This window comes from Pteropus vampyrus, unplaced genomic scaffold, assembly GCF_000151845.1.
Source record: "Pteropus vampyrus isolate Shadow unplaced genomic scaffold, Pvam_2.0 Scaffold285, whole genome shotgun sequence".
NCBI lineage: Eukaryota > Metazoa > Chordata > Mammalia > Chiroptera > Pteropodidae > Pteropus > Pteropus vampyrus.
In genome coordinates this window covers 1424507-1433067 of record NW_011889066.1, presented here as the reverse complement: position 1 = coordinate 1433067, position 8561 = coordinate 1424507, and the positions used below count along the sequence as shown (strand labels likewise).

Sequence of the window (8561 nt, the reverse complement as noted above, 5' to 3'; positions counted from 1 at the left end):
CCTCTGCTTTTGACGTGGTGGAGATGCAGTCTCAGAAATAATGATATCTGGTGCTGAGGTCTAGGGCATTTGTGGGTGGATGCTTTGAGGCAGGCTTCCCAGAAAAGAAGAAACCTGTGCTGGTGCTGGCCAGGAAAGGTCAGCAGGGTGACCTCATGGAGACAAAAGGAACAAGCATCACGTGCAAAGCTCATAGTAAATTAGGGAAATCACAGAAGCTCCCTATAAGGAAGCATGGAGGTGGCAGAAAGAGGGTGTAGAGGAGGTGACTGGCATAGCAGGGCTGCTACAGAGACCAGGCTCGTAATGGTCAAACGCAGGGTCTACAGCTGCTCAGCATGTCCCCTGGGCTATGTCACTTTACTTCTTTATGCCTAAATTTCCTCATCTGTGAAAAGGGGGAAGACTCTCCCTGCCCAGTGATATTGAGGATTGAACAAGGTGCCTCAGGGATAGCTCTCTCTGCCTGGGAGGCGCCCAGCGTTTTCTCTGGTCCTCACAGCAACCCTGGGAACAGGTACCATTTGTCCCATCCAGAAAAGGAACTGAGGGGTGGGGACATGAGTGGAGCCCAGAAGGGACTGGGCCCCGTGTTTCTGCCTACAAAGCTTGTGCTCTTTTGGAGGGGGCCATTCCTCCAGGGGAAAGCTTTCCCAGATGTGTCACAGAAGGGGACATGGGTAGTTCAAAATGACTCACTAGAAATTCTAACTTCCCTTTTCATTTCCACTCCCATATTTCAACCCACCCACATCCATAGGGCAGGCAGTACACAGCCACAGAGAGGTGTGCTTAGAGCGGGTGTTGCCAGGAGGTTCCGAAAGAGCTCTCTGGAGACGGGTCTGGGACCGAATGTCTGGGAGAGGCCGTCTCCTAGCTGAGACCTCAGACACTGTGGCACAGAGACCAGATTTCTCAGTTGTACCCTTTAAATTCCCCACAGAAACCACGAGAGAGAAATGGTTGCTGTTTTAAGCCATTAAATTTTAGGGTGATTTGTTACACAGCAACAGATAGTGAATACATCCCACAAACCTGTATAGATTGTCTACCTTATATACTCATTATAAGAAAGATGAGGTTCCCTGTCTTCATGGGGTGTCCGTTCCAGGAATGATGGATAATAAACAGCTTAGAAAACATCAGGGGAATTAGTGCTATAATGAACCTACATGGGGCAGCGGGGGATATGACTGGGGTGCATTTTATATCAGGGAATCATGAATTTCTCTGAAGAAGTGATATGAGCTCTGAGGTATGGAGAATGAGGAGACAAGGTCAGGAGAGTAGGGAGATGGAGTATCCCCAGATTCTGCAGTGGCCTCTGCTGTGGCCTCTGCTGCAGTAGTGTCCTACTGGCCAGTGAGCTCTGTGGGGGGACCCAGGCAGAACCATCCTTCTATCCAGCCTGCCCCAGCCACAGAAGGCAAGGGGACCACAGGGGGAAAACTCTGCTCTGAGAAATAGTGCTGGTAGCTGAGCTGGGCCTGGTGCAAAAGCAGCAACCAAGGTATTTTTTAAAACGTTTTATCTTGAAATAATTATAATCTATAATAATGATAGCTTCACAGGAAGTTGGAAAGAGAGGTTCCATGTATCTTACCCTAGTTGTTAAGAGGTTATGTCTTATACATTGATACAACGTTCCTCTCTAGTTCTTTGTCCTTTATCCCATGTTAGATTCAGGTAAACATCCTCCAATCAAGCTAGAACCCTCCCTCCCTCAGGCTGCTCTTTATAGTCACACTCCATTCCCCTCACTATTCCTCAACCCTGAAAAACTCTAATCCGTTCTCCATATCTACAGTTTGTCATTTGGAAAACATTATATAAATGTAATCATACTATTTGCATTTTCTGTGATTATTGATATGTTAGGGCTTAAATCTGCCATTTTATTTTTTGTTTTCTTTGTTCCCTTTTTCCCTTTCTGTTTCTTTTTCTGCCTTCCCGTGGGTTACTTGAACACATTTTAAAGCTCCACTTTTGTTTATCTACAGTGTTCTGAGTGTATTTGGTTGCACAGATTTTTTTTTTATAGTTGCTCCAAGGATTATAGTTTATACATGTACTTATTACAATCTACTGTTTTTAACAGTTTGAGTGACATGTAGAAATCTTATCTCTTCACATAACTTTACCCTCCCCCTTTATAATATGATTATGTGGGATGTTCCCTCTAACTATACTAAAAGGCATCAGGCAGTAGTAGAATTTTTGCTTCAACCATCCAGTACAACTTTGAAAGCTTCAGAGAAGTCCATTGTTCTTTCTTCCTTCTCAGCATTCTAACATCCCTTCTTTTATCATTTTCTTTCTGTTTAGAGAACTTCTGTTATCCATTCTGTCAGGGGAGTTCTACTGGTGACAAATACTCTTACTTTTCCTTCAGAATGTCTTGAATTCTCCCATTCCTGAATGGTATTTTCATGGCTGGCAGTTCTTTTTTTTTTTTTTTTTTTTTTCAGCGTTTAATAATGTCATTGCACTCCCTTCTGGCCTGCATGGTTTCTGATGAGACTAGCACATTATTACAACTGTTTTCCCTCGCATTAAAAAAGTCGTTTATCTGTGGCTGATTTCAAGGTGTTTTTGTCTTTGGTTTTTGGACATTCGATGATGATGTGTCACGGCACAAATTCCTTTGGGTTTATACCATTCTGGGTTCATTAGGCTCCTTGGATCTGTAGGTTTCTGTCTTTTGCCAAATTTAAGAAATTTTCAATCGTTATTTCTTTGATTATTTCAGTCCTATCCTCTTAACTCCTTTTCTTCTGAGACTCCTTGGCACAAATGTAAGATCTTCTGTTATATCTCACAGGCTCCTGAGGCTCTTCACACCACCATCTCCCATGCTGCTTCCCCCACCTCACCTCCCCGCAGTCTATTTTTCAGATTGGGTAATTTCTATTGTTCTGTCTTCAAGTTCACTGTTCCTTTCTTCTTTTCCCTCTGTTCTGTTGTGGAGCCATCTATTGAGTGTATTCTGATTTTTAGTGTTTTTTTAAAATTCTAAAATATCCATTTGGTTCTTCTTTATACGTTGATTTCCTTGCTGAAAATTTCTATATTATTATTTGTTTAAAGCACATTCATAATCGCTCATCAGAGCATTTTTATTATGGCTACTCTAAAATCCTTGCCAGATAATTCCAACATATGTGTCACCTTGGTGTTGGTATCTTTTGACTGTGTATTCGCAAACAACCTGAGCTTTCCCTGGTGCTTGCTATGATGAGTGACTTTTGATTGGGTCCTACACATCTGGGGTACTGTGTGCTGAGACCCTGGGTTGCATCTCACTCTTTGGTTTCACACCTCACCTCGTCTGACCCTGCGTAGGTAGGCAAAGGGGATGCTGTCTCATTACTTTTGGGTAGGGGGCAGTTCCAGCTTCCCCTCTTAGCCCAAGGATTTATAGCACAATGAGAAAACATGGGCTGCTTTCCTGATCCTTGGGGGTCTGATTCTTGGGGCTGCAGGGTACAAGGGCAGAGGGTGGCTTTTCCACAGAACACGGCCCTGGAGAGAGCGCCCATCCTTAGGAACATCATCTGCAACCTGACTGTGAGCCCCAGGATAGCAAGAACCCACTCTGGGCATCCTGGGCATGGTGTGTGCTGTGAATGCTCGACCAAGCCAGAGATTACAAACTGGAGACTTGCTGGCTGGGTTTTTCTTACTGGTGCATTTTGTTCACTCAATACTCAAGAATATGTCCATGCTTTCCACAGTTGCCCTCACCACCTGCTTCTGTCTTACTCTTTACATTCATCACCTACTTGGCCCTTGAAGTCATCTGAGTTTGCCGCCCCAGGGCAAGGTGAAGCTGAGCCCCTGCAGTATTCTTGGTGAATATCTGTGGAGGTGGATGGGAAGCTCTTTTACTGTGTCTTTTATGCAATGTAGTGCTGACAGTAACCTGGTTGCATGCCCAAGGCTGGGGGAGCACTAGTGGCAGACCTGAGCCCAGACTGGTCACAGCTGGCACCGAGAGGGACAGGAAGCCTGAGGAGGGCTCATGGGTGGGAGAAGCTATAGTCAGGAGGCTTTTTGGAGGAGGGGGTTGGGAGCATGGGCTTTGAAAGATGGAAGGTAGAGGTGGAGGTCCTGGACAAGGGCACAGCATGGGGAAAGGCCTGAGGTGCAAAGGCATCTTTGGAGCAAGAATCTCAGCCTGACAAGAATGCTGGGCACACTGGTGGAGCAACATTTAGGTAGGTGGAGGCCTATTGGTACCATGAGGTCCTGAATACTTTGCCTACTCTGCATCTAGGCCTGCTTGTTTTGATAATTGGTTTGGTTTTCTGTGGGAGAACCACTCTCCAATGCCACCTCCCGGCTCTGGAGAGCTCACTGATCTTAGCCCACCAACTGTCAGATTCTATCCTCTGGCCAGAGTAACTGGTTTGAGGGGCCAGGGCATAGAACATGATCCAGCCCACTTCATGAGGCTCCATTCTGGGAATTTCCCTGGACCTATTGGGAAAGAAGCACCTGGAGCTGCCAAAGCCCCCATACACAGAAGCCTATGTGGCGGGAACCAAGACAGTGGCCAGCAGAGCCCACGATGCCCATGCTGTGCCCGAGACCCAGCCATACTCACCTGCTGCATACTTGAGCCAGTATAGGCTCCTTGAAGCTTAAGCCCAGTTGAGTTTCTGTCTCCTGCAACCAACAGTGCCTGACTGGTGAGGACAGGGGTGGCAGGAAAGTGGGCTGGGCAGGAGGAGGCCATGGTGGCCCAGCAGCCTTCTCTTCAGGGTGCTTACACCTGGGCTGAGCCCCTGTCCTCTTGTTTTAGAGCTACAGGCCAAAGAATTGGAGTGTGGGGATGGCTCTAGTCCCTGAACAGGCCCCCCATCTCCTTTGCACCCAGCGGCCAGAATGGGCTCCTAGAATGCAGCAGTGACTGCGACTTGCCCCAGTGTCCACAGTAGCAGCCCGTAGGCTGAGGCTGACAGCATTGACCCCACAGCAGGATGTGAAGAAGAGACAAGATGACCTGTGGCACTGCACATTCAGGGCTGGCCCAGGGCAAGCGCCCAGCAAACATTGAAGAACTCCCAGGAGCACCTGTTCTGTGCCTGCCCCCAGCGAGTATACATATGTGTGCACATTTGCGCGTGTATGTGTGCTCATGTGTGCACGTACCGTGGGTGCAGGTGTGCAGGCATTCCACATGTTGAAGGAACCTCCCTACTCAGGGAGGGTGTCCACCCTTTCTCCTTTCTCAGATCCCTCTGACCATAGTGTGGAGAGCAGCGTGGGGCAGGAGGTGACAGGAATGGGGGAGGAGAGAAATGATTCTGACATGGGGGCAAGGGACAGGCAGGAGTCAGGGTGACACTAGATTTGTGCCCAGTGGCCAGGTATCAGTGGCCATCCCCTAGGGGGTTTGGGTACCCAAGACCTCTGTGTACCCCCTCCCCTGGCTTCCCCTTCACACATCAGCAGTGGGGGCAGCGGAGGGGGCCCACCATGGGGATGGAAGAAGGTACCCTTGAGTCTACTTTTGGGCAAAGCTCTGAGTCACCCCTGGAGCTGCTCCTGTGGCAGGAATACTGGACAGTACTGAAAGAACCTCTTCTCAACCCCTGAGAGGAGCTGTTTCTAGAAACTGTCCATGCTGTTCAACAAATCCCATAACCTTCTGAGCTGCTCAGCAAACAGAAGCAAAACTGCAGAGGAAACACAGACAGGAAGTGCCCAAGCTATCCTGCTTACTCATTTATCCTCCGTGATGTGCAGTGAGGAGCACCAGGGCCATAGGCCCTGTTGTGAATCCAGCTGAGCCCGCGGCCTCTTCGTTGGAACTTGGGGCGGGCTCCTTAGAGGGCAGTGTCAGCACACACGCATATGCAGCTCCCAGCTAAACTCAAGACAGGTGCCCTGGGGCCAGATGGAGCTCCAGAGCACAGGGAACACTGCACTGGGCTCATGAGAGCAACAGTTACTTCCCATTTGCTCTTCAACAAACTGCCTGTTGTGGTCTCCTCCTCATGTCCCTTCTGGATTGCTGTCTTTCCTTACTGATTCTTGGGAGTTCCTTCTGTATCCTGGGTACACATTTTTTGTCAAACATATGTGCATTGCAAATACCTTTTCCTACCCGGGCTCGTTGGCCGCTTCCTTTTTTCCTAGCTTTTTGTGAACTCTGTAATTTTAATGAATAAAAATAAACAGTTTTAGGGTAGTCAAATTGATCCATATTTTCTTTTATTTACTTATTTTTGACATTTCATCGAAGAAATCTTCTCTAGTCCACTGTCGCAAAGGTAATCTGCTCTGTTGTCTTCTAAAAATCTTGCGGTTTTCTTCATGGTGCTTGGGTCTATGGCCTTCCTGAAATTGGTGGTCATGTGTGATGCTCATTCAAGCATTATATAACCAGATTCCAACTTGAAAAGACCTTGCCACCGCGTTTGGGGAGTGGACAGCGGTGACATAAGCAGGAGCAGAGGATGCAGTGGGAATGGAGGGAGACACTGTAATCTGGTATAAGTTTCGGGGATACCGGGGCCCTGAAGGAGGGAAGGGTATCCAAGGGGACACTGGGATTCCTGGTGGGACAACCGTAGGCTGTGAGAGTATGAGCTTGACTGCCAACCAGAGCCCAGCTGCCTTCCTGAGACACCCAGGGAGACAATGGAGATGAGGAGCTAGACCTCAAAGAAGCAGCTCTGGCTCTTGGGGACTGTTGAGCACACAGTGAGAAGGGTCTTAAGCAGTTCCTGAGTCAGTGGCCCCACAGAGGATAGGTTGGCAAGGAGCAGGCAGAAAGGTGGCACAGCTCTGGTGCCAACACACGGAGCATGGATGGACATTTTCTCAGACTCACTATAGTGCTCACACTCACACCTCCTCATCACCTCTGTGAGGGGTCTCCGGCTCCATCTCACAGATGAGGAAAATGGAGCTCAGAAACAGACGGGACTTGATACACGTTAACCAGCCATGCCAGGATCCGAACCCAGGTGTGTGGCTCAGATGTCTATGAGAGAGGAAGGTGCTTGGGTTTGGTTTGCTGATGCATTTGTGTGCAGTGTAGTAGAGTGGCTGAGTTGGGATCACAGACTATGGAGCTAGATTGCCAGGGGTAGCCCCCTAGCTCTGCCACCTACCAGCTAGGGAACTTGGGGAAGTCACTTCACTTCTGTAAAATGTAGCAGAGCCCTACGTAGAGTCAGTGCTAGAGTAGTGCTTATTCAATAAAACAGTAAATAGGACTTTTGAAAAAGATGTTCACCCTTACTTAGGCACATGCAAATTAAAGCAACAATGAAAAACCAGTGCATATTACCAGATAGGCAAAAACTCCAGAGCCACAGTACCAAGTATAGGTGAGGATGGGGGCTGCAGGGACCCTTCCAAACCACTGCTGAGACTGCAAACCCGGCTATCACTTGGGAAAACTTGGGTTATCCACCAAAGCTAAACACACACTTACCTTGTGACTCAGCAGTCCACCCCCAGGGCTGCCAGGAGCCTACACGAGACGTCTATCACAGCTTGCTGTACAGGGTCCCAAAACTGGGATGCTGTCCATCAGCAGGATAAGGGGTGCACAGCACCACCTGCGAGGACAGGGGCAGAACAGAGTGAATAAACTGCCCATCAGCAACCCTGTCGGGCTGGACCTTCACAGCGCCGAGATTGCCTGTGATGCCCACGTCAAGCACAGCAAAACTGCAGCACGTCATGCTGAAATAGCAAAGGAAACCAAGAGGATTAACCCAGAAACTAGGATAGGGGCCACACGAGGAAAAGGTTGCGGGGAGAGGTGGGAGGGACCCTTTCGCCAGTCTAAGTTCCTTACCCTGGACTGTAGCTATTTCTTCTTCTGTAGGGATGACAGCCTGGTTCTCACACAGCAAGAGCTCCTCAGTGCTCTGCTGCTCTCCCGCACTGAGCTCGCCCTCGCGTCACGAGGCTCTGGTCCTTTTGTTAGACGCGCTCTTGCACCTCGCCTCACCTTCCCTGGGGCCTTCCGTGGGGAGGCCTCCCCACACTCCCACCTGTGGGCGGCTGTCAGAACGCGCTGGCCTCTGCTTGAGCACCGTCACGGGTGACTGCTGTCTGCACTCCTACTGGGCGGTGGGGCCCGGTGGCCTCCGCGGGTAGAAGCAGCCCCTGCTCCCCACACTCTCCGGCCTCGGTCCCGGACAGCCTGGGTTCGCATTCCTCCACACCCCCACCTCGGAACCCTGGGAAGGAACTTATCTCCTAGGGCGCATCCCCATCAGTGAATGCGCAGCTCGGGGGCGGGGTGTGTGTGGAGTGGGGGGTATCGTGTGTCCCTGCAGGCGCCGTTTTGCCTACTGGCGAGGTTACCCATCTCACCTAACAGATGTGGTCGGAGAGGCCTAGAGCCATGGGACCCACAGCCTCGCATGAATGGAGGTTGTACTCTTAGCCTGGGCACACGGGGGCTAGGCCCTGCCTTTGGGGACGCCCTGGAGGGAACCCCTCGCCCAGCCCTTTAAGGTGGGCAGCTGCATCGCCCTTTAAAGGAGCGCGGTGGGCCCGGGCGGGCTCGCAGCGCGGGGCAGCGCGCCCTC

At 49.9% G+C, this 8561-nt stretch overlaps 1 protein-coding gene and 1 long non-coding RNA gene across 5 annotated transcripts in view; one reads left to right on the top strand and one right to left on the bottom strand.

Moving 5' to 3' along the window:
• LOC105302825 (plexin-A1) overlaps nt 1-8561 on the top strand; it is a 311386-nt gene that overhangs the window by 253166 nt on the left and 49659 nt on the right. The gene's annotated exons all lie outside the window — the stretch shown is intronic.
• LOC111729850 lies at nt 6214-8487 on the bottom strand. Its single transcript, XR_002776418.1, has 3 exons — nt 7820-8487; nt 7451-7577; nt 6214-6345 (listed from the first exon to the last, which is right to left on the bottom strand). It is a non-coding gene; the product is annotated as an uncharacterized LOC111729850 (long non-coding RNA).